The 26738-nt window shown below is 44.9% G+C and overlaps 1 pseudogene across 1 annotated transcript; it reads left to right on the plus strand.

Annotated features, from left to right (window-relative positions):
- Positions 1-4064: 4064 nt before the first annotated feature.
- On the plus strand, positions 4065-19327 carry LOC308163933 (annotated as a pseudogene). Its single transcript has 8 exons — positions 4065-4938; positions 5129-5279; positions 5970-6160; positions 6480-6749; positions 7731-7953; positions 14063-14219; positions 15014-15087; positions 19184-19327. The product of its transcript is annotated as an uncharacterized misc_RNA (transcript).
- The last annotated feature ends 7411 nt before the right edge of the window (positions 19328-26738 follow it).

The raw sequence follows: 26738 nt of genomic DNA on the forward strand, positions 1-26738 counted from the left end.
TCTATGCCTCTAGCCAGCGGCCCCCACCCACCATAGTCAATACAACACACGGATCACAAGTTCTGTTGAGCCGATGTTAAAATAATGTCTTTCCTGTTCGTCTTTTTTGTCAGACAATTTTTGGTTGTTTTCTTTGCTCCGCTCTCAGTGCTGTTAAAAAACCTTAATTCTTTTATATAAAGAATATATTCTTTTATTTTTTTACTTTAAAAAAAAGCAGCAGCGTCTCTATTTCTTTACTTTAAATTGCACTGAAAAATTGCACATACTGTATTGCACTGAAAAATTGCATTTTTGTTTGTTTTTACTTGGAGTTCGGTTGCTCACTGCTCTTGCAAATTAAAAAGTTTTCTTAGATCCGGCTTGGCTTTGGTCTGTTATTTCGGCTCTGGAAAAACGCAGCTCAGTGCTGTAATATGACATTGGAACATTCGACATCCTTCCTGCTTACATATATCCATATAAGACCAGGGTAGATGTCTCTACCCAATGTCTAATCATTAAGTAACCAGAAATCAGCTGAAAAGGACTCGGGCTTCCTACTGAATCCAAACATTGAGGGTTGTGAAAGGGAAAGTGGGTGGCATTGTACAGCAGCATATGTATACAAGGCAGGCTATAGCTACGACAGTCTCCCATTAACACAGAAAACCTTTTTGTCTTCACATAAATAAGAGTATTGTACGTTGTTTATCGCTCAATAAAATCGATTGCAAAAAAGAGAACCCGACCAGGGTGTCATGATTGCATAACCGGAAGCATAGATGACTTTCACAGGAAATGTAACTGGGCTATTATTGTTGCCAGAGAGCTGCGAAAATGGCGGTGTCTCGTCGCTGCTCGCAACAACAACAGCAGGGTACCCTGCAATCTCCGCCACGAAACAGCACTCTGTCGGCCAGTCCTCCGAGGTATGGAGATCTCTCCGGCCTCGCCTGATCCTCCAGCCCCGGCCCTGGGTGGGAGCAGCGCCAGCTCCGCCACCACCACCCCCGGCGGGGGGAGCAGCAGCGTCTCCAGCCCCGGGTCGGGAGGCACCAGCCCCGGGGACAGCGGCGGCGGGGGGGTCGGCGGGGCTTTCAGGGAGCTGTTCGAGGCCTGCCGGAACGGAGATGTGTCTCGGGTGAAAAGACTAGTCGACACTATGTGCCCATATTCACACACACCTGCGAGCGCAACTGTGTTCACAACTGTACACACACACACACACACACACACCTACAAACACACGCACACATGCGCCTAGAAGACAGGATGCATTTTTACATTTCAACTTAGCAGACACACACACTGTATGTCTCTGTCTGTCTGTCTGTATGTCTGTCTATCTCTTTCTCTCTCTCTCTCTCTGGACACTTCTTTCCTACAGGTCGGTCAACTAGACCTACATTCACCTGGAGAGAGGTGCAGAACTTTCCACACACCTAGAATATATAGGATGCATTTTTACATTTCAACCATTTAACACAGACACAAACACACCTTTTAGCACACACACACACACACGCGAGCACAACTGTGTTTGCAACGGTGTACACACACACGCGGCTAGAATAGATGGGATTTTTACATTTCAACCATTTAGCAGACACACACACACACACACCTGTGAGCACAACTGTGTTTCCAACCATGTTAACACACAGACACACACCTCCAAACACAGACATCTATTGTCTACTACCATCACCTCCGTGATGTCTCTACCACCACCACCTCTCTGATGTCTAGCACCACCTCCTCAAGCCCAGTTTACGCTCCTGCGTAAAATCGACGGCGTAGCTTGCGTAGGCCCGCGTAGCCTTGCGTAGCCTACGGAGAGGGTTGACGCACACCTCTCCAAAAATGTAAGTACGCGTCAGGAAAGCACGTCTGGGACATGGAGGTCGGAGAGAACACAGCGTGGGTCCTCGGCATAGCCAAAGAGTCCGTCCAGAGGAAAGAGAAAGTCTCCTCTGTCCTGAAGAACGGTTACCTGTCTGTGTACTTTTACCATAAAATTTACTTTGCAGGAACGTCCCCCCTGACAAGGCTGAGGCCTCAGAGAATCAGAGTGCAGTTGGACTGGGATAGGGGCAGGGTGTCTTTCTATGATCCATCTGACAACACACACATCTACACTTTCAAACATACCTTTTCTGAGAGGGTTTTCCCCTATTTCTGGGTCGGCTGTAAGCAGAGTCCTTTGAAGATTGAACCACTAGAGATCACTGTTAGGGCTTTCACACCGGCAAAGAACCGTGCCGGTTCGCGTTCGCAAACCAAGTCTGGAACCGGCCGGCGCGTTCAGACCGAAGCTCAATTGGTTCGGAACCTGAAAAGTTGGTTCGCAGCGGGCACCAAAAAATTGTGGTTCTCAAGTGAACCAAAAACGCGAACCGTGACGTCGTCAGAGGGTGTGTCATATTCTAGGCTGCAGAGACCAGCAAGGAGGAAGTAGACAACATGTAATCTAATCTAAATCTTATCATTAGTGATCAAAAACAATATCAAAAGTGTCATTATTCTCTCTATCTTCCTCACATGCTCAGCAAACACACACACGCACACGCTCGCGGACATACGCGAATTTCGTAATGCCAGTAATGGAGCAGCTGATTAGTAAAAGAACGCATATAGAAAGTGTCTTTTGTTTTGTTTCACAGAAAATTGTGTTTATTTCAGATACTGTAGTGGAAGATATTATCCTCTTTTCCAGTGAAATGTTTGTTTATCCCGCCCCTTCATCACCCAGCGTTGATGCCGCGGATGGTTCAGGTTACACTGGTATGAACGCGGGCTCATTCGCCAGACAGCACCAAGGTTCAGAGGTTTCCGAACGCGAACGCGAACCGGCACGGTTCTTTGCCGGTGTGAAAGCCCCATGTGAGAGCTGGAGAGTTCAGCTGAGAAATATACTACTTTGTGTAAATGTCATCTCTGCTATAAAATCAATGCTATAGTCTCTGCCTGTCTGTCTGTGAACTTTAGTTGTTTGTAAATCCTTCCCTGTGCTGTTTTTCCTGCCCTGTTTGAGATGTTGGCTTTTTTATGTATTGTGATACTGTGATTATCTTTTGTTTTCATGTTTGATTGACTTTGCGAAAAACACAATGCAATCTCAAAAATGCAATCAAAAATGCTTAAATATGTAAACATATATAAATATGCCATTGGAAATAGCCTATAGTATATCATATATTCTCCTTCTCCTGTCTTGATTTAGTTTTGTATAGCTGTTTGTGATATGAATGTGAAGTCAAGAGAAACTGATGACTAAAACATTCAGGCCTTATCTGCTGTTCAACTGACACCAATAGAGAATCTTCTGAAGGTCTGAAGTTGAAATAGGAATTGTTTTGACGAATTGAATAAACTTGGAAATGATTGAATTAATGGTGCCTTTTACTCTTAATTATTCATCCGAAATGTTAAAAGCTGAAAAGGTTGCAGCACAAGCCCCGAATCTTTTCTACTGGTGTAGCCTACTGCTTGCAACCTAGCCTACTTTAAAAGCGTGGGCTGAACCATGTCAGACTACTAGATCGTATATCCAGCGACAGAAATTCGGGGTTTGATCACAACCTGTCCCGCCATTGAAGTTTGTCTGGGATTAATTATTGAATTAAAAATGGCATCATATTTATTTGAATTGAAATACTTAGCGTGGTGTAGCCTATCCTACCCCTGGACAGCTACGGTTGAAATTCGAGTTCATGTCACTGCGCGTAAAATAGTGAGCGGGACAGGACAGACACGACGAAAGAACACACAGAAAAAGGTATGTAAAATATTAATTAGTGCAATTCAATTAGACATATGACTATTGTAACTACAAACAACGTATTTACTGTAACTATAGGCTACTGTATATGAACAGCAATACGATAAGATAATAGGCCTAGCCTAGCCTACAGTGTTTTGGGTATAATTACGTCCACGTTTAGATTGCAATGCATGCAACATTTCCATCGAAATTTAGGGATATTTGAATCCGGTTGTTTTTGTGTAAACAGGTATTATAATGTTTAACTGGAGGGTATGGTAACTTTGCCAACGTGTCATTTTATTCTAGGATATTGAAGATGAGTGACCTTTCAAGGAAGGCAAAGAAGAGAAAGAAGGAACAAGCCACTCCGGCCACAGAGGCCCTCCCAAACTATCCCCAGGTCCGCTTCGTGACCCCCTCCGACTGCTGCTAGAGATCCCCTCACAAACCAACACCAGCCTCCCAGTGTGGGATGCTATGCATTCCCAACAGGTGGACATCGTTTGGACTGTGACACCGTACAGTATCAACGTCCACTTCACTCCTCTCCTCGCAAAGTCAGCGCAGACCCAAAGTAAAAGCAATACCTTGAGTACACCCCAGATGTCAGTCCTGCCCCCAGACCTTAGCCAGCCTCATATAATCATCCAACCCTTACCTCAACAAATGAGCTCTACCCAGCCCCAAAGCACCCCCAGTGCTGTGCTAGTCCTCACCTTCCCTCAATACACCTCCCAGCCTGGAGGGGTCACCGCTGTACCTCATCAGCCCCAAAACATGACCCCGAGCCCCCTCAAATGCACCTCTCTCATCCTCCCCGTGCCTCTCATCATCACCCAGCCCCAGCCCGTTTCCAAGCCTACAACAACACCAGCCAAGAGAGGCAGTTCCGTGTCCTCCTCCAATCAGCCCCAGCCAAGCCCCGCTAAGCCCTCGTCTTTTCCTCCCAAACCACCGATCTGTCGGCCCTTCCACACCAATGGAATGCCTGTTCAGATCTGCGTGCGCTTCCTCGCAGGCCTCTGCCGGACAGGAAGGAAGTGCAAGCAGCATCACACCCCCTACCCCTTCCACTGGCAGCTGTGGTGCTTGGAGAGTCACCAGTGGGTGGACTTGTCCCCGTGCTCACAGCTGAGGATGGAGAGGGTGTACTGTGATGTCGACAGAGACTGGATTTACATCAATGAAGGGTGAGGGCAGAATCGTTCTCTATTCTCTCCCTTTTTTTTTCTTTTTTTACCGTAATTAACCTTTTTTTCATGTGTTTTTGTTTTTGTTTGTTTGTTAGGATAGTAGTAGTGCATTCATGTTTTTGTTTTTTTACGCATCACACCACAGCTCACAAAATAATGGATTTTGTTCTGGTATGTTCTTTTCCAGAGATGATCCAGATCCAGTCTTCTTCTCCCTGGACTTTGACAAAATGGCGTTGGGGGTGGGAAGTAAGAAGTACGACGGAGCCAGACGGCTGTCCAACACCACTGACCCAGCCAGGAACCCCCACCTCCAGGCTCCACACCACGTGGCACATGTACTGGCGGAGCAGCCACGAGTGGCAGGAGTACAGAGAAGTAATCGCACGATTGGATTGTGGTTATTTATTGTTTTTCGGTGCATTTAACGACAGGTTATTATATATATATGTGACAGTCAGCTGGTGAAACCGTGAACAAGTCGCCAACCAATCAAAATGACTTTTATTTTGAAAATGTAAATAGATTGAAAAATCGAACATCGAAAATCAATGACACACTCGCTAGTCAAGCCAAAATATTGCAATGCAATGGATTCGGTGAGTTATCCCCACTACTATTATGTGACATGTCCTAAACGTCCTAATGCTTTGGTCCTCATATCGGCAACCAATCGAAGTGTTCAGACTTTTCTTTTGAAACAGGGAATTACGCTTCAACGTTGTTGAGAATCACAACACAAACTCGCTAGTCAAGCCAAAATGCTGCAATGCAATGAATTCGCTGAGTAATCCCCACTGCTACCTAGTTAAACTATAACACTACTTGACATTGTTAGCAGGCTCACAAAACAAGCTGTGTTAGTTGACTAGTTGTCTATCATTGATTTTCAACAACGCAGAAATATATTTACAGTTTTCGAAAGAAAAGTCAGATCATTACATGGGATCCTGATATGAGGACCTAAGCATTAGAACAGGTCACATACATTGTGGGCTTTGTTTGATGCTGTTGCTGTTCTCCTGAAGGATGTGTCCAAGATCCTCCTGGACAAGATGGACTCCTCATTGACTCCACAGTGTTCACTCCACATTGGTTCTCGGGAGTACAAAGTGGACTTCATCCTTATGCTCCAGACCAACGTCACCACCGGGTTCCAGCGCAGTGTCCGATGCAGACCCAACTTCCGTTCTCCTACGTCCATGGAGCCACACCTGAAGTATGTGTGTTGTTTTAACACCAAGGCCACACCTGAAGTATGTGTGTTGTTTTAACACCAAGGCCACCGATTGTTTTTGTTATGTTATGAGGTCCTCGGAAACGTGTGGAATTTCTGATATCTTTTACCAATGCAGTACGTTCAGATCTACGCAATGTAGTATTGAGTCTTGCTTGGCCGATGCCATGGTGCACACCAAAGCAGGCGGGTGTAGATCAGACGTCACTACAGCCAGTTACAGATGTGAGGCTTCACTGTAGTATGTTGTTTCCTACTGCTGTGACAAAGTCTCAACCTTTTGCTTTCCCTTTCTCCACAGGACAGGCGTCCAGAGTGTGTTTACCACCACCCCGAATGAGCCGCCCCCAGCCAACTTCAGTGTGGACCCCCTGGAGGAGTTCAGCACCTGGTACCCCCCCGTGTGGACTCTCGTCCCAGACCAAGACTACAGTATGGTGGATGTACCATCCAACTCATTGGCCTACCAAAAGGTCTATAGCATGTTCCATAAGAGTCTGTCAGAGACCAAGGTAGAGATTGTCAGCATTCAACAGATCCAGAATGTCCTCCACTGGGACAAATATCAAAGGTAAGTCACAATGTATGTGATGTGCCTGGGTTTAACATGAAGAAGCATTCAGACCATCAGGGGAGGCTGGTGGAGGTCGAAATCGGAGGACGGGCTCATTGTGAAGCATGGGATGGAATAAGAAATGGTGTCAAACATTTGAAATACCGTCCCTTAGTCCATTCCCTGCATTACAAAGAGCCCGATTTCTATCTCCACCAGCCTAACGTGATTCACAGTTGACAGTTGGGTAGAGTTCACAATCCTGATAAAGTGCACTTACAGTACATTTACAGGACATTTCAATTGTCAACGATGTTGTGTAGTGATGATGTATATGAGGGTTACAAAAAGAGACGGAGGCTAGAGGTGGAGGACACCCTCTTGACCATAAATACTGTACTATCAGGTCTTCTGACGCTGGTTTTCTCTGTGTACCACGTGTACAAAAGAAGAGATTTGGTGAGGCTGCATTCTCATTTTATGCACCCAAATTGTAGAATGCACTGCCAGTTTACATTAGGGATGCAACCTCAGCAAAATATGTTCAAGTCAAGACTAAAAACCCATCTTTTTAATATTGCCTTTAAATGACTAAATAATTAAATGATGATTATATAATGATTGGAGCACTTTGAGGTGAAACGTTTGCAGGAAAAGCGCTATACAAATAAAAGTTATTATTATTATTATATTAGTATTATTATTAAAAACATATTCATAATACACATGTCGTGAGCTTAGAATGATAAGGTTCTATCTCCGTTTAGGGTAGTTCAGAGATATTGAGCGTCAAAGTTTTTACATTCCATTATGTTTTGTGAGATGGAACCTTTGTATTTTATTAATTACAACAACAACAAAAAAGTCCATTTTTTAAAATAACACCACACAGGCGTTAATAAACACCTAATGGATCAGATTATGTAAAAAACTACATTTTGACAAAACTTTAGATAGAACCTTATAATTCTAACGTCATAATGTGTGTGTAATCTCTAGGTACAAGGAGCACATCCTGAAACACTGTGACACCCAGCAGGAGGTGGCCCTGGAGAGACACCTCTTCCACGGGACCCTCACCAAATGCGTGGAGGACATCTGCTGCAACAACTTCGACCCGCGTTTGGCCGGGACCAACCAGGTCATCTACGGCCACGGTTCCTACTTCGCCAGGGACCCCTCCTACTCCAACAGCTACGCCATGGTGTCAGATGTCAGCAAAGTCAGACACATCTAGTTTCAAGATGGTGGCGTGATCACACGCGAGGCTGGGAGTGCTCCTAACATCGGTGCTTTTTAGCGTTTTTAAATACATTTGGATGTACATTTTTATGTCAGTACTTATAGGGAACTGTTGTGTAAATAGTACCTACAGCAGACTAGACTTACTAGAAGTTGATGCGCAAAACGAGAGGACAGTAACAGCGGAATTCCTGAAGCAACAAAAGATCCCACTCGACATTGCTCGGTCTCCGGGAGAACAATGGTACTCAGTCCCGTCTCTGAGGCGCAAACGACGGCGTCGAGATCGTAAGCAAAGCCGAGGCCGCAGGGGAGGCCTGCTAGCTAGGCTAAAGAGGAGCCCGGATAAACCTGCTTTGCCGAGTATATTCCTCTCCAACGTCAGATCTCTGGCTAATAAGATGGACGAACTGAGACTGCAGGTTGCTTCCAACAACACCGTGGGGGATAGCTGTGTGATTATTCTCACAGAGACCAGGGCCCTATTCCACGAAGCTCGATAAAGTTCTAAGCCTCGATAAAGTTTTAAGCCTCGAAAATGTTAGCTTGCGTTCGGTGCCATCAATGTGGCTCAAATAATTCGCTGCTTGGTTGAGCTCCTTCTGAGTCAGATATAACTAGCCTGGTCGCGACCAGGCTAAAACACAGGCTATAGTGAGACGCGCGTCGAAAAAGGCTCACAGGCGGAAACTACATCCCGAACGACAGTTCCTCCCTAGGAAATATTAGTTCCCACTTCACACGAGATAGATAGATTAGATAGTTTGACTGTGTGATAGATAGATAATTTGATATTTTGAAAGTGTGATCGATCGATAGATAGTTTGATTGTGTGATAGATAACTTGATATTTTGAAAGTGTGATAGATAGATCGATATATCAATAAAGAAAAGAGTGTAAAAAAACAAGTCATTCTCTCAACTTGCATTGCCGTCATCACAGCGGTCTGGCTGGCGTAGTGGTTAAGGCTGCGGACTCGAGTTCCAAAGGTTGCGAGTTCGAGACTTGACTAAGTCATTCATTTATTTATTTTTTACATTTAACCGAAGATTTCATGCAAAGGTTTCAAACACCATTGTAATCGTGTCAGTTCTTGTAAATTAGCCTGCACCATAATTTTATAGCCTACATACTTTTTTAGATGAGATTTTAGATTAGATTCAGACAACGAAATGCAGTAAAAAGTGCGCCTGAAGAGGGATTTGAACCACCGATATAAAATGACGAATAAATCCTATGGCAGCGGTCGATACCACTAGGCCATTGTGACGATATGACGGTTTGTAGCCTGCTGCTGATATCACCACAGTAGTAAATATTCATTTATTAAAATATGAACATATAACAATAACTGGGGCTAGTATGACCTACGCATTTAATCGGTCAGCAATTTCTTGCCAAACCATTTCCCTCGCCTTGTTAATTGCGGCAGTATTGCACTATTTTACATCTTATTTTTCCGTCTTCATAAAAAATCAATAATTCGGAATGCTGCGCAAATGTAGTACCCCTGCAGAGTGGAGTATCTTCATTTCGACAGATCGACTCTTCTGGGCTGCGTATGTCTGCGTGCACGCGCCCATATCGAAGATTTGTAAGCCTGTCTTCTGTGAACACTGATGACACAAGGCTGATCCTCATTCGAGGAATCACCTGAGGCTTGAAATCCAATCTCGAGTTCCCTGAGCGCCGCATTTATTTATAGCGCCGCTATACTGATCCACCTTTAGTGGAATGACCCCCTGGCTCAACGACTCCATCATCGACTCTGCGGTCGGGCTAGAAGGCCGCTCGCTTCACCGAGCGGACCGGACTTTGCTTAGCGAGAAAACGCGCGGAGGCGGCCTCATTATATCTACGAAGGACAGCTGGTGTTTAAACACGAAAACTGTAAGTAGCCACTGCTCCCCAGACCTGGAATACTTGACTGTTAAATGCCGACCCACATACCTCCCGAGGGAATTCAACGCAGTGTACATAACAGCTGTTTACATTGCACCAAGCGCAGATGCTAGCTTAGCATTGGCGCGGCTACATGACGTCATCAGTGGTGGACAGAGCGCGGACCCACAGGCAGGGCATATAATCGCGGGGGACTTTAATCATGCTGACCTGAAGGTAGTACTACCCAAGTTCTATCAGCATGTTAAATGTGCAACAAGAGGAGAAAAAACACTGGACAAGGTATACACCAACATCAAGCTTGCTTACAAGGCTAGACCGCTAGCTCATGTCTGACCACGTGTCAATCCTCCTGATCCCAGCCTACACTCCCATGAGGAAAAGTGCTCCCATCACCACTAAGACTGTCAGAACCTGGCCAGCAGGGTCCGCTCCACTGCAGATCTGCCTGAATGACACCTCATGGCAGGAATATGAGCATGAGGACCTGGAACAGTTCACGTCGTCGGTTCTGAACCACATAGTGAACTGCACCAACTCAGCCACCGTGGACAAACGTGTCCGGGTCTATCCCAACACGAAGCCATGGATGACTGAGAAGGTCCGAAAACTGCTCAAGGAGAGGGACAACGCCTACTCAGCGAAGGACACACTGCTGTACAGCACCACCAGGGCTAACCTAAATCGTGGCATCCGGGAGGCCAAGGCAGACCACAGAGAGAAGATTGAGGAATGCTTCCTGAGCAACGACTCCAGGCGGGTGTGGCAGGGGGTTCAGCACATGACAAACTTCAGAGCCAACAGGCTCACAGCCGCGGAGGACGACCCCCTGCTGGCGGAAAAGCTGAACTCCTTCTACGCCCGGTTCGACGAGGGGCGAACGGAGGTAACCACAACACAAACACCACTCTCTCCAGCTCTCAGCAGCCTCACCCTCACAGAGCATGAAGTGAGACGCGTGCTGAAGGCGGTGGACCCCAGAAAAGCCTCAGGGCCGGATGGCGTCCTGGGACGGGTGCTGAGGGACTGCGCCGACCAGCTGGCCGGGGTTTTCACCAACATCTTCACCAACATCTTCAACATCTTCATTACTTGATTTATAACATTACTCAATATATAACATTACTCAGTATATAACATTACTTGATTTATAACATTACTCAATATATAACATTACTCAATATATAACATTACTCAGTATATAACATGACTCAATATATAACATTACTTGATTTATAACATTACTCAATATATAACATTACTCAGTATATAACATTACTCAATATATAACATTACTCAATATATAACATTAAGTAATGGATAAGTTCCAAGATGGCCGCGCGCTTAGTCGCCGCAGCTCGGGGGGCTACCACACTGGTGTTTCATTGTGTTTTTAAGAACATTTGTATGTTCACTTTTTTTTTAGTACTTATAGGGAACAGTTATGTATATAGTACCTACAGCAGGCTCGACTTATTAGAAGTCGGCACGCAAAACGACAAGATAGTAACGGCGGATTTCCTGGAGCAATACAGAATTGACAAGGACATCGCCAGGCTACCGGGAGAGCACTGGTTCACAGTCCCCTCCCTGAGGCGGGAACGCCGGCGGCGAGACCGTAAGAAAAGGCGAGGCCGCCGGGGAGGCCTGCTAGCAAGGCTGAGGAGAAGCCCAAACAAACCAGCTTTGCCAAGCATTTTCCTCTCTAACGTCAGATCCCTGACGAACAAGATGGATGAACTGAGACTACAGGTGGCCAAAAACAACATCGTAAGGGATAGCTGTGTGATTATTCTGACCGAAACCTGGCTAAATGACAACATTGTGGACGCTACTGTTAGCCTGGAGGGGCGCACGCTACATCGCGCTGACCGAACGGAGCTTAGCGGGAAGTCAAGAGGAGGTGGGATCATAATATCGACGAAGGATAGCTGGTGCTTAAACACGAAAACTGTAAGTAGCCACTGCTCCCCAGACCTGGAATACTTGACTGTTAAATGGAGAGGGACAACGCCTACTCAGCGAAGGACACACTGCTGTACAGCACCACCAGGGCTAACTTACTTCCTGCTGGCGGGAAAGCTGAAGACCTTCTACGCCCGGTTCGACGAGGGGCGAACGGAGGTAACCGCAACACAAACACCACTCTCTCCAGCTCTCAGCAGCCTCACCCTCACAGAGCATGAGGTGAGACGCGTACTGAAGGCGGTGGACCCCAGGAAAGCCTCGGGGCCGGATGGCGTCCTGGGACGGGTGCTGAGAGACTGCGCCGACCAGCTGGCTGGGGTTTTCACCAACATCTTTAACCAGTCCCTGTCCCAGGCCACCGTCCCACCCTGCCTGAAAACCTCAACTATCATCCCAGTCCCGAAGAAAAGCACGGTGAGCTGCCTAAACGACTACCGCCCGGTGGCACTCACACCAATCATCATGAAGTGCTTCGAGAAACTAGTCCGGGCCCACATACTCACACGCCTCCCGCCCAACCTGGATCCATACCAGTTCGCCTACAGAGCCCACAGGTCCACAGAGGACGCCATAGCGACGACTCTCCACGCCACTCTATCCCACCTGGAGAGGGGAAACAGCTACGCGAGACTGCTCTTCGTGGACTTCAGCTCCGCCTTCAACACCATCCTTCCAGACAGGCTAGTGACCAAACTACTAGACCTGGGTCTATCACACTCTATATGTGCGTGGATCAAGGACTTCCTGACCGACCGCCCCCAGAGGGTGCGGGTGGGCCCCCACACCTCCACAGCCCTCAGCCTCAGCACTGGGTCCCCCCAGGGCTGCGTGCTAAGCCCCATCCTCTACAACCTCTACACCCACGACTTCACCCCCGTCCACCCCAGCAACTACATCGTAAAGTTTGCAGACGACACCACCGTGGTGGGATGTATCACGGGGGGGGGGCGAGGCGGCGTACAGGGATGAGGTAGAGCAACTGAGCAAGCTGTGCAAGGTTAACAACCTGCTGCTAAACAAGTCAAAGACCCAGGAATTCATCGTAGACTTCAGGAGGAAAAAGTCCGAGATCCAGCCCCTGCTCATCGACGGAGAGAGCGTGGAGAGAGTCTCAACCCTCCGATTCCTGGGACATCACATGCGGGATGACCTGGCCTGGAAGGACAACACAAAAGGCACCATCAAGAGGGCACAACAGTGGCTATACACCCTGAGATGCCTCAGGAAAGAACACAACAAGCAGGAGATACTGGTGGCCTTCTACCACGGCGCAGTGGAGAGCATCCTCACCTACGGCATCTGCAACTGGTTCCACAGCTGCACAACAGCGGAGAGAAACGCGCTACAGAGAGTCGTGAGAACAGCCCAGAAGATCACCGGCGCCCCCCTCCCCTCTCTGGAGGAGCTGTACAACACACGCTGTCTCAGGAGGGCCTCCAAGATCTCCAGGGACCCGACCCACCCTGGGTACGTACACTTTGTCAGGCTGCCCTCGAACAGGAGCTACAGGACCCCGGCCGCTAAGACAAACAGACTGAAGAACTGCTTCTACCACAGGGCCGTCAAGGCCCTGAACACAGAAAAGGCCTAAGTTCTGGGCCCAGGACAGTACGGACGGATTGTATGGCAGCTAGTGCTGAGGCACAAACATGTACATTTCAAGCCTGCAAACTGTGACACTTTAAAATAACGTGAAAAAATACTTTTGTGCAATATGACAACCCTAGTTGACTATCTGTGCAGTATAGTACAGTGGATTGTGTACATAGCCTTTATTGATGTAAACCAGCTCCTTACCTTCTTGTGATTTTATGCTTTTTCTAAAATAAAAATAAAAAATCCCTTTCCTAACACCAGGGGAGCCACCCCTCCTAAATTTCGTTGTTTGGTACCTGTACTATAGCAATGACAAATAAAGTCCATTCCATTCCATAACATTACTCAATATGTAACATTACTCAGTATATAACATTACTCAGTATATAACATTACTCAGTATAACATTACTCAGTATATAACATTACTCAGTATATAACATTACTTAAACTAGATCTGGATCAAATGTTAAATGTATAAATACTTCACTTGAGTTCATGACAAGCCTGAATATTCAAACATGTTTCTCTCTTTAGCTCCTCCCTCGGCCGTACACATCAGTTTTAACATCACGCTGCTGATGATGACCTGCCGTGTCTCAGGGTCAAACCTCTCCTATCAGTGGTTTAAGGACAATGAGTCCCCGTTTCACCCACGGTCATTGGATGAGAGAAACCGAACCTTCCAGGTGGCCAACCTGACCAGAGAGGACTGTGGGAATTACACCTGCGTGGCCGCCAACATGGCCGGCCAGACAGAGGGTTATCTCCACCTCTCAGGTGAGAGACGTCGTTGGAACAGTGGGAGGCTGTGGCGCAGGAGATAGAGCCGGCATCTAATGATCGCAAGATCGGCGGTTCGAGCCCCGGGGAAACCTAGGATAGGGAAACCTAGGATATAAAGAGAAACCTAGGCTATAGAGAGAAACCTAGGCTATAGAGAGAAACCTAGGATAGAGAGGGAAACCTAGGATATAAAGGGAAACCTAGGATAGAGAGGGAAACCTAGGATATAAAGGGAAACCTAGGATAGAGAGGGAAATGTTGTGTCTTCTTAAGTAACTTGTTGGAGATGAATCACGGATATACTTTTGAGTTTTAAGACTATTTATTTAAACAAAGGACAGAGTTACAAGTTGAATGATGCTGGTTGCTGGTTGTCAAGGGGCTGTGGTGATCAGAAGAGAATGAGCCCAGCCCCCGGCTGGTCTATTTATCAACAATAATATGTAAATACAGTTTCAAATAATGGCCCTATCACATTCACTGCAGAGATGCTCCAGGTGTAAAAACTAGGCAGACTTTTCATGATGTCACTTGGGTTATAGGTCAGGGGGTAGGGCACAGACACAAAAGTAGGGCACAGACACAAAAAGCCATCTTAGAACGGCCACATGGCCCCCCAACAAAGGGTCGTAAATATCCTATCCCTCCAGGCTTATATATTCTTATATAGATCATGCATGTGTGTGTTAAGTAAAATATACTACAGAAACCTAGGATAGAGAGGGAAACCTAGGATATATGAAGCTAACAATATCACTCTACCATATCCAATGTGTCTCTTTGGGCAGACTCCCTGCCCTCTGTGTGTGGAGAAACAGCCACGTCGCCCTTCGCCCAGAGAGAAATCTGCCTCATGGTGATGGTGATCAGCGGTGTCTGCAGTGTCATTGTTCTATGCAGTCTATGTGTCATCATTGTCTGCATCAGAAGACACTGCCAATGTAAGTGTTCCCTTTTCTCAGAAACCCCTTTCACACCCAAACCCTGCTTTTACCAGGGATCCAAAACCCAGGTTGTCTCCAAAGGCCGGACTGTGAACCCAAGAATTCCCCTGGTTGTTTGTATTATATTCATAATTTATACAACAGTTAGTTCCGACCAAGTAATTTGATTGGACAAGAGGCATTCCATGAGTGCTGATATACAGTATAACAGCACTGGGACTTTTAACTATATGTATCACTCCGAAATGACCGTTAATATCAAAGTAGCTAGCCTGCAGATGTTTGTGTTCAGGTTACTAGGCAACAGTCCAGTTGCGGAACTATTTTTGGTTGACGGAGCCAAAATAAATGATTAAATAAACAAACAAATCATACTCTGTTGTCACTTATTACTGTTAACTAATACATTGCGCTGTAGAACTGTTGTATAAAAGCAATATCACACTCCCTCTTGTGTGATATTGCTTAAATATTCATAATATAATACATGTTCCATTTGGACAGGTCTTTGCAACAAGGAACAAACAGTCAGGAAGAGAAGAGGTAAGTAAGACCAAAGGATAAACTACAGACAGTTTCTAGGCTTTCTAGGAATGTTTCAATCCTAGCCTAAATGCTAATCTTAATCTTCTACTATAATCTTAGCGCTCTATAATGTTTTTAAGACACTGTTGTTACCAATGAATTATGTTTAGGGTGGAGAGGAAGAGACAGCAGTGTGACCAGAGAGAACCGGCTGTATGGCCAGATAGACCAGCAGGTAGACCAGCAGGTAACATACTCTGTACTTGTACAATGAAAGTGCCCACTCTGTTATTCATTCAGTATTGATATTCATTCAGTATTGTTATTCATTGCAGTTTCATTATTCATTCAATCTTATTACTGTTAATTCTTAATGCTTCAGCCATAAACATGAAAAGAGTACATACATACAGGCTTTCTTTCCCAACTATTGCATTTGAGACAGCATGAGCAGAGACATTCAGGCAACTACGGTATGAGTTGTGAATGAATGAATGAATGAATGAATGGTCTTTATTGTCATTGCTATAGTACAGGTACCAAACAACGAAATTTGGGAGGGGTGGCTCCCCTGGTGCTAGGAAAGAAAAAAAACTAAAAAAACAAGAAGGGAAAGGAGCTGGTTTACATAAATAGAGGCTATGTACACTATCCACTATACTATACTGTACAGATAAGACGACTAGGGTTGTCATATTGCACATAGTGTTATTGCACATTCATTTAAAGTGTCGCAGTTTGCAGGCTTGAAATGTACACTTTTGTGCCTCAGCACTACACCTGATTTTTTCAATCCAGCAGCTGCCATCAATCCATCCAGACTGTCCAGGGCCCAGAACCTAGGTCTTTGCTGTGTTCAGGGCCTGGATGGCCCTGGGGTAGAAGCTGAGCTTCAGTCTGTTTGTCCTTGCGGCCATGGTCCTGTACCGCCTTTTCGAGGGCAGCCGGGCAAAGTGTTCGTACCCAGGGTGGGTTGGGTCTCTGGAGATCTTGGAGGCCTTCCTGAGGCAGCGTGTGTTGTACAGCTCTTCCAGAGAGGGGAGGGGGGCGCCGGTGATCTTCTGGGCTGTTCTCACGACTCTCTGTAGCGCATTTCTCTCCGCGGTTGTGCAGCTGGAGAACCAGTTGCAGATGCCGTAGGTGAGGATGCTCTCCACTGCGCCGCGGTAGAAGGCCACCAGTATCTCCTGCTTGTTGTGTTCCTTCCTGAGGACTCTCAGGAAGTAGAGCCGCTGTTGTGCCTTCTTGATGGTGGCTGCTGTGTTGTTCTTCCAGGACAGGTCATCCTGTATGTGCACCCCCAGGAATCGGAGGGTTGAGACTCTCTCCACGCTCTCTCCGTCGATGAGCAGGGGCTGGACCTCAGATTTTTTCCTCCTGAAGTCCACGATGATTTCCTGGGTCTTTGACTGGTTCAGCAGCAGGTTGTTAACCTTGCACAGCTTGCTCAGCTGCTCTACCTCATCCCTGTACGCCGCCTCGTCCCCCCCCGAGATGCAGCCCACCACGGTGGTGTCGTCTGCAAACTTTACGATGGAGTTGCTGGGGTGGACGGGGGTGAAGTCGTAGGTGTAGAGGTTGTAGAGGATGGGGCTTAGCACGCAGCCCTGGGGGGACCCAGTGCAGAGTCTGAGGGCTGTGGAGGTGTGGGAGCCCACCCGCACCCTCTGGGGGCGGTCGGACAGGAAGTCCTTGATCCATGCACATATAGAGTGTGATAGTCCCAGGTCTAGTAGTTTGGTCACTAGCCTGTCTGGAAGGATGGTGTTGAAGGCAGAGCTGAAGTCCACAAAGAGCAGTCTCGCGTAGCTGTTTCCCCTCTCCAGGTGGGATAGAGTGGCGTGGAGAGTCGTCGCGATGGCGTCCTCTGTGGACCTGTGGGCTCTGTAGGCGAACTGGTATGGATCCAGGTTGGGCGGGAGGCGTGTGAGTATGTGGGCCCGGACTAGTTTCTCGAAGCACTTCATGATGATTGGTGTGAGTGCCACCGGGCGGTAGTCGTTTAGGCAGCTCACCGTGCTTTTCTTCGGGACTGGGATGATAGTTGAGGTTTTCAGGCAGGGTGGGATGGTGGCCTGGGACAGGGACTGGTTGAAGATGTTGGTGAAAACCCCGGCCAGCTGGTCGGCGCAGTCCCTCAGTGAAGGTAATGTAGAGAGAGTCACGTCTACAGTATCTATCCAATTAAGCAGCCATAAGCTCTATTAAACTCGATCATTAATATATATCTATATCTCTATATAGATATGGATGTATTCAGCACTCAAGTTGTAAAAGAAAATCAGGGGGGATGGTGGATTTTTAGCATATGGGGACAATTTTAGCATCCCCACAGCGTCAGTGACTTCAGTGTCAGTCACTTGGTAAAATGTCATTGCATGTGTGCGTGCCCCCTCGCCCACAGTAGTTTACTCAATATGCGCAAAGCTAAATGTTGAAATAGCAGTAATACCACGTTCATTGATAAAATGACATGAGGGATGGAAAGGGAGGACGGCAGTTTTAGAAGGGGGATGATTTTGACCGTTTTTATTTCAGGGGGGATGCCATCCCCCCTCATTCCCCCTTAACTCAAGTGCTGTCTATATCTCTATATAGATATGGATATATTAGATTTAATTTAGCTGATATGCGTTTGTGTCCAGCTGGCTTTATGTCCTATCCTGCCACACGGACTATGTGAGAAGGGGAGGCAACACGTGTTCATTCTGATCTGTGTCGGTGCGCTAATCCGACTCGTGTGCAAATGTACTCATGTGACTTCATTTGGGCTTATGGCTGCGTCATGTTTAATTGGATAAAGCCTGGTCAAAGCATGGCCTTCGTCTCCAATAGGTTTATCTATAGATAGTGAACGGCTTTCAGGTGCATGATGCCATCTATTGGTGCCAATAAATAAGTGACTGACTCTAAACAATGGAGCTGAGTTGATACTGCACACTCCAGCAAAGCAGGTGGCAGTGAACCACCAACATCTGAATGTTACACTCACTCAAATCAAAGAAGATGAAGAAGGTTGACTACATGGCACTCCCCATATAATCCCAGCTGATTTAGGGGAGTGCGCCCTCTAGTGATCATAACTATGGCTTCAGCTTCGTGCATACTTGTTGTGTAGACCCATCTCTTCAGGTTACACCCTAACTGCTCCTCCTGAGACATCTACTACCCCCCAGCACTGTGCCTCCTGAGACACCTGCTTCCCCCTATACTGTCTCTCCTAAGATTTCTACTTCCCCCTCTTGTACTGTTTCTCCAGTGTCTTTTTTTCTTCTTTTTAAAATGATATCACGACTACTGCCAATGGCCCCTGGCCTGAGCTAGATTACTCTTCCTGCTACGACTGGTGGATTGATGATTCACTTGCTTAGTCAAACGTATCGATTGTAAGTCGCTTTGGAATAAGGCGTCTGCTAAATGCCAAAAACGTAAATGGAATGTAAATGGAATGTAAATGTGTGTGTGTGTGTGTGTGTGTCTCACCTCTAGGGCCAACTTGCACCACAGGCGATGATCCCACTGGAGTACGTCTACAGTACAAACATCCTTCAAAAGGGAACGAGAGCAGAGCCGCAGGAGGAGGACTTTGGCTACTCCACCATTGGGCCAGCGCAAGGGCCCACCGTCATCTAAATGATTCGAAGACCAATAAGTCATGAATGGTTACAGTCTTTCTCCAGACAGACTTTACAATAATTGCCTGGTCTGGGGCGCTTGGGTGGCGTAGCGGGTAGGGCGCTGACTGTGTGGCCGCGGGGTCCCCGGTTCGATTCCGGCCGGGGACATGTCCTGCATGTCATTCCTCCTCTCTCTCTCACCCATCCTTCCTGTCTAGATCTTCGCTGTGGCTGTCAATGAAGGAGAGGAAAGAGTGTGAGTGGGACTGCCCCACTGTTAGTCTGAGGCGTAGACTGTGACTACAATGATTGCAGTCACTTGCCAGATCTCACAACGCTAGATAAGCATTTAAACGTTAGCTTACCGCATCGTAGAGCAGATCTGAAGAACCACTCAGGAGTCGATGACGTCCTCAGCGCTGGCTGCAGTGTAGTGGACCTGGTACGACCTAGCCACAGTGTGTGACTGGACAACTTTTTACATGTGATAAAATGTTTTGTTGTTGATGTCTAGTCAAAGGTTGGTAATTGTTTGTTGTTGTTCATAGCTGTATTAGGCCTAACAGTATGTTATACATTTGTGTTTGCTAATGTTAACAAAAGCTCTCTGTGTCATGACATTTCTATGATACACACAATTGGTGACATATGTTTTATATATTGTATTGTAATCAGTTTGAATGAAGAAATAACCAATGATCCATGTTTCAGATTAAATAATTAAACCAATTCTTATAAACAAGACTCACCACATCATCAACGTCATTAAAGGAAAATCCAGGCTTACTTTTGATAAATCTTGAGAGACTTAAATAAACCCAGAGGTGTTTTAATTTATCACATATTGTCATTCATTCATTTCATCAACATTTTGTGTAACATTTCTAAAATTATAAACAAATAATTCTAGTATTATAATTAGTTTACAACTACTGGTAACTACCAGGCTAGGGCCCCATGAATCATCGTTCCCCCGCTTACGCGGCCCCTGGTATGGGGCTAGGTACTGATATGGTACACTGATGGCAGTGGACTGACTGTATATATATACATTCTGCCTGCGTGTTTCTTCTTCACTGGTTTTTTATTTCTGATAGTAGAAATGATCCCAGAATGCTTCATCATTGAGCTGCATCTATTGACAAAACAGAAGAACGAAATGGACCGTTGATCACTGTTCACTGGGCTCCATCTTAGAGGCAAATCTTTCCGGAGATAAAATGGCAGCAAAAGTAATCAAAAAAGTTAACCATAGAACTAGATTATTGTACAGGATATCCTCACTTGTCAGTAAAAACACACTGAGGACCCTATCAGGAGCTCTCATTCAATGTCACTTCGACTATGCCGTAACATCATGGTACTATAGAACCACAAAGGCCCTAAAAACAAGACTCCAGACAGCCCAAAATAAACTGGTTAGGCTTCTGCTAGGCCTCAACCCTAGGACACATCTAACCGCTGCTCATTTGTTGAGCCTTGATTGGCTACGAGTAGTTGACAGAGTGCAGCAGCTTGCACTGGGCCTGGTCTTCAAGATACGCTACACCACAAAGACACCCAAGTACCTGTCAACATACTTCCAAAAAGTGAACAACGTCCACACATACAATACCAGAGGAAGCTCCACGAACCACGTTCAACCACGTTGCACCACAAACAAGGGGTTAAACTCGTTTGCAAACTATGCAGTAAAAATGTGGAACGCCCTTCCTATAATCTTAAAGGAGTGCAAAACACTGCCCACCTTCAAAACCACTCTCAAAAAACATTTACAGGAGGCTGCAATCCGTAACTGGACCCTCTAAATCAAAAATCAAATTAAAAGACTACACCCCCACCTGGACTACCCTCTATATATTCTTGTTGTTTTGTTGTTATGTCTCCCACACCCCCCCCCCCCCCCCACCTGAAATACCCTCTGCACATACTAGTTGTTTTGTCCCACCCCCCTACCTGGTCTACACTCTGAGCAAACGCAATGTTATTATGTCGCCCCCCCCCCCCCCTCCCCCCCGCCTAAATCTACTGGTGTTTTTGTACCCCCCCCCCACCATGACCACACACTGTACATACTTGTTGTTTTGTCCCCCCGCCCGAACTACCCACTGTACATATTATATGTCTGTCCCCCTGCCCGAACTACCCACTGTACATACTTTGTGTTTTGTCCCCCGCCCCCACCTGTGGTGTATGTCCCCACCTGTCCTACCCGCTGTACATACCTTATGTTTTGTTGTATTGTTCTTCCCATGTTGGATGTATGTTTATCTTGTAGATAGTACTAGTTATTTGTCTGTATTATCTTGTAGATAGTACTAGTTTTTTGTCTGTCTTACATGTAACGATGAATTGAGTATCAAGGACCCCAATTGAAATAAGCCAGTGGCTTTCTTGGGTTTTTATCCTGTTAGTTGACCTTGTATGTAATATGTACTTTCATGTACCTACTTCTGCAAATCTTCTAATAAAGTTTTCAATCAATCAATCAATCAGCACATGACATTACATCAGCAGCACCACTATTTTACTAAATGACCACTAGATGGCGACACATTTGAAGTCTGAAAATGAAATGATGGACATTTACAGAGGCGATGCTGATGTATGCTGTATTTTAACGTGCATAATTGAATCAATGTTAAATGTGAGGATCAAAAGGCCATTACCTTCACATCCCTGCCTGTATGCAAGGCCATCGAACAATGGAGCTAATGCATTTCAACACAATATAACACTTTATTTATTTGACTTATCTGTTAAGGATTGGCATTACATGAGAGCAGTGTTACGTTTTTGAAACATTTAAAGCTATATCATTTATTTACTTAAATGACAACACAAACTAACACTGGAGTCATTGGTCATGATAAAGAAAGGTGTTCTAGAAAAATATTTAGCAGTCATAATCATCATAATCAATGGCCATATTTCATAATTTCAGAGTACTAGAAATATTACTGCCAGTGTCTTTAATACTGGGACACATGGAAGTGTTTGATGGAACCCATATCGTTAGCCTCATAGCATAATAATTGCCTAAGTCATGCTTCACTTGTGGTCAGCCGAGCCATCTTTGTATGTAGTGTCAAAAATGCCTCTGTCAAAGAGATGACTTAAGATAGTGATTTTGGAATGTAACAAGCATTCTAATAGGCTGATGGCATCATAGGCAATAATGCACAGTGAATCAGCAGTGTTAGGAGAGAGAGTAGAGTTAGGCAGATATCTCAATTTGGCCAAACAATGACTTCGGCAATTATGCTATGAGGCTAACGATATCACATGATGTTTGAAGAAAAGAGATCAGGCAGGCCAAGGTGTTTAATATAGGTTACTTTAATAGGTGTTCAAGGAATAATAGTTGCGTCAGCAGACAGTGTTATGACATACGACTCAGTGACAGGGGACTGAGGGGCGATGGCTAAGGGATCCCTCACTACGCAGAGGCTCCAGTAAGGCAAGGCTGCATTGAACAACTGGGCTGTAACAATCAAGTCCATACATGTTATTATGATACAGTACTATTGACATAAATTAGATCAAGCACACAATTGTACAAACTATCAGAGGAAACATACTCATAAGATCAGAACCTCTTCACGTGAAAACGAAAGGGAATCCGTGATCTACATTCCTGTAAAGGGAAGGAAAGTTAATAGTTTTTCTTTTCTGGGTGCATATTTAGTTGTTGTTGTTTTTAAAACTAAAAAGGAACAACTTGGACAAGGAAATGTAATAAATACACACTGTATACAGAGAGGGTTTGGCAATTGTTCTTTGTAATTGCAGGAGTGTCCCTGTGGTCTGGTTTCACCCTTTCCTGAAGTGAGAGCCTTAATTACTGCAACCCCCCCCCCCCCCCCCCCCCCTCAAACCAAACCAAATATACATCTATATCAATTAAGGGGGAAATCTTGTCCCTCATGTTGAAAAAAAATTAAAAAAATAAAACCAAAGAAAAAATCTCTTGAATATCAGTTGAACAAACGTTCGTATAGGTTAAGTCGTAATAACGTACAACTCCGTTCGCCTCTACAGAGTTCTCAGCGCAGCAGCTGTTGTCTCCTTAATGAGGACTGTAGGTTGTAACAAACTATTCACCTGTGGAAACAGTCCACCATCATCACATACACACACAGAAACAGTCAAGACTGAATTGGAATTAGAAAAATACAGGTACAAAATCGATTACATTCAAGAGACAGTACTAGCACAAAAGCATATAATCTATTATCATTTTTAGATAACTAATATAGGAATTTTAGCTTTTATAGAGGCATCATCTAGATAGAAAAGGTGGAGGGTGATAAATTATGGCTGTTACGAAGATGTGTGGGTATTGTGTGTACGACTTGAATGCTCAAATTAGTTTTAAAATACATCAATGCATAATTTCATAGAATAATGTTTTAATTCTTAAAATTGACCTCAAGATATGGAGGAAAGCCCAAAATCTCTTGGAATGAGAGTTCTGTGAAATGCGGGGCGATAAACCAAATTTATTAAGATCATGATATCATTTTGGTTCGTTTGGGTCATAAGGTGCAAGTATTGTCTATTAAAAGAGGCATTGAAAGGTGCCAGCACACTGTACACCATTCCCACTCAGGCATGAAACCCTACGAGATATAAATGATTAGTTGTGCTGATAATACATATGTTACCTGAAGATCTATACACCAAGAGAATGCAGTGCAACTGCTTTGCTAACTTTTTTCCTTTTCAATAGATTTCCATTTAAAGACAACTTTCCCTTTTCTTTGGCAAATGTCTGTAAAATCACTTGTTTCAAGCACATACATATCTTCTTCACTCTTTTTGGGGAAGACAAACTTCTTCATCTCTGTAAAAGAAACCACTGATATATCTATCAGCGGACGAACTATAATAGTTTACTGCTCGGATGACGTAAGCCATCTTAACATTTGTTTCTCTCTACAAATTGGAGAAAATATATATCTATATTTCTTTTTTATTGAAAGCTTTGTTTCAAGCTTTGAGCTAAAAAAGAAAAAAAAACTGGGGATTTACTTGTTAACCATCAGGTTTGAGGGTCAATGAACAACTTCAGGGAGGGAGGTCAGCATTGCTGGTGTCCCTACACGTTAATGCCGATCAATTTGTTTTTGTCTGTATGAACAATTAGAAGACCAACATCAGCAACATATTTCACATTGTAGCAATCATAATTCCTTGGCAAAGACTAAATACCTCCATTGGACAGGTAGGAGTGGGGAGAGCTTATTCTAAAGTTCTTGTTATGCCTTACAAGCACAGGTCAAACAGCCCAGACATGGCAACACAGTTGCTTTAAGAATACTAAAACTCCCACAAGCGGAAAGAAAACAAAATACTCATCTAGAAGCGGTGCATTACATCTCAGTGCTCAGTGCCTAATAGGTAAAGCATTGACGCATTAATTTGTGTATGAGCTTTTTTTCTTCTTCTTCAAAAAACAGTCTTAATCCAGTAAACTAGACCTCAGGATAGACCGCTGAGGTTGGGAAACAAAGAAAAAAAAGGAGAGAACATCTTTTTAGAAACTATTTAAAAACATTATCATAATGCACACGACATTTTTAAGTGAAGGTAGAAGGAAGAGTCAAATATAAAAAGGTAAACGTTAAAGCAAAAAAAAAGTACAAGGAGGAAAAAGTGTGATTTGAATCCAAAAAATCTAAGAAAGAGCATTGGTCGACTTAAAGAGACATAATAGTACTTTTTGTGATGGTAACTTCATAGTGGACATAATATCGGTAAAGGACATAACCTTGGAGCTAACATGAGACGTTAGTCCGTCACGCGCGGAGTCGAGGCAGCCTGAGAGAGCTCCTTCTGTCAGATGAACTGTCACCCCGAGAGGGTGAAGGAATCATAGCTTCACTGCAGACATCCTCTCTGTCCCTTCCCACCAATCACAGCTCACACACTGTCCCTTCCCACCAATCACAGCTCACACACTGTAAACAGAATAACGAATGATGCACATGATCTGGACAATGGAATGGAGGCTGGCCTGTTCCACCTTTAGAACACGTAATAATGAAGAAAAAAAACACACATTGCGCATTAAAAGCAAGGACAATTTGCTTATTGAAATTACAAATTATGTTCAAACATAAACATGGATTATTCTGATTACCTAAGAGTGGCCCGTAACTTGGCATAAGAATCTCTCGAAGGCCAAAAAGGACACGAAATAAAGGGAAACACATCATTATTACACTCAGATAGAAAGTAACATCTAAAAAGCTCTCTTACTTTAACTAAAATTAGTGCAGTGTCTGTGTTAAAAACAAAAACAAAAACTATCTTAGGAAACTAGTAGCACACATTTGGATTAGCCTGGTAGATGCTACGCGGACTGGTGGTAAGATCAAGTATTGACACAAAATGCATTTCATCATTCAAGTATATTCAAACAGAGAGTAAGAATCAGGTGAATGGTTGTGGATGGGGGTCAGAGAAGGGGTCAAAGGTCATAGGTCATGGTACAGTAAGGGTTGGGGGCGGCAGGGTTAAGGCTACGGAAAAACTGCCCATTCTGTCAGTGTTTCTCATCACATTGAGCCACGTTGGAACTGACCAACTGCCAGGTACAACCGGCAGGTTGAGACAGTCAATATTGTAGGACACACTATTTCTGAGGCATTAGAAAACCCAATAGATTAATATCCTACCAACCGAAGGCCTCTCATATAAACGCAGGAGGCTCAATGTGTTGAGTTCAGACCAACTGTCATAGGTTCTAAAGGCCATTAGTAGCAGTCGCTAAGTAGGAAGGGAGAGAGAAGGGGAAAGTGAAATCTGAAATACAATGACCTCGAGGTCTTAAGTTCTTGAACGTGGTTTGAACGTGCATGGTCTGAAAGTTAACAATGTTTTGAATAATTATGCTGCATCTCTAGAAAACAAAACAAAAAAGAAAATAGGCAAATCAAAAATGAGGGTACCATCTCAAACACCCATGCAAGCCTTTCCTGTCAGCCAGGATCATCTGCCCAGGCTGTGTCAGCTTGGGTTTGAGCAGGAATGAATGCGAGGAAGCCACAAGATTAGACTTCTCCTTACATCGAGGTATAGTAGGTGGAGAGGGGACTTTCGACAAAGTGCGTGTGTGGGGAAAAAAGGGAACACTGTGTTCTCTTACAAGTGGAAAAAACAGGTGATGTTTTTGATAGATGGATGTTTTTTTTTGTTTTTTTCCCCCCCAAATGCAATTTATGTTTGCAAAACTTGACCTTAAAATGGCGTATATATCGGAAACAAAGGTACTCGCTAAGCATATCACAACCATCCCTAGGGGGAGAGGGAAGCCATGCTACCCCCGGGGAAGGGGGGGGGGGGGTGCCTGGTTCTTAACAGGTTCCTCTAGGGTAGAGGCTTCTGAGGAGAGAGAAACACAGCGGCCTCCTCCTCCTGCC

Source organism: Nansenia antarctica (genome assembly GCF_963989245.1).
Source record: "Nansenia antarctica genome assembly, chromosome: 8".
In the NCBI taxonomy this organism is placed as follows: domain Eukaryota; kingdom Metazoa; phylum Chordata; class Actinopteri; order Argentiniformes; family Microstomatidae; genus Nansenia; species Nansenia antarctica.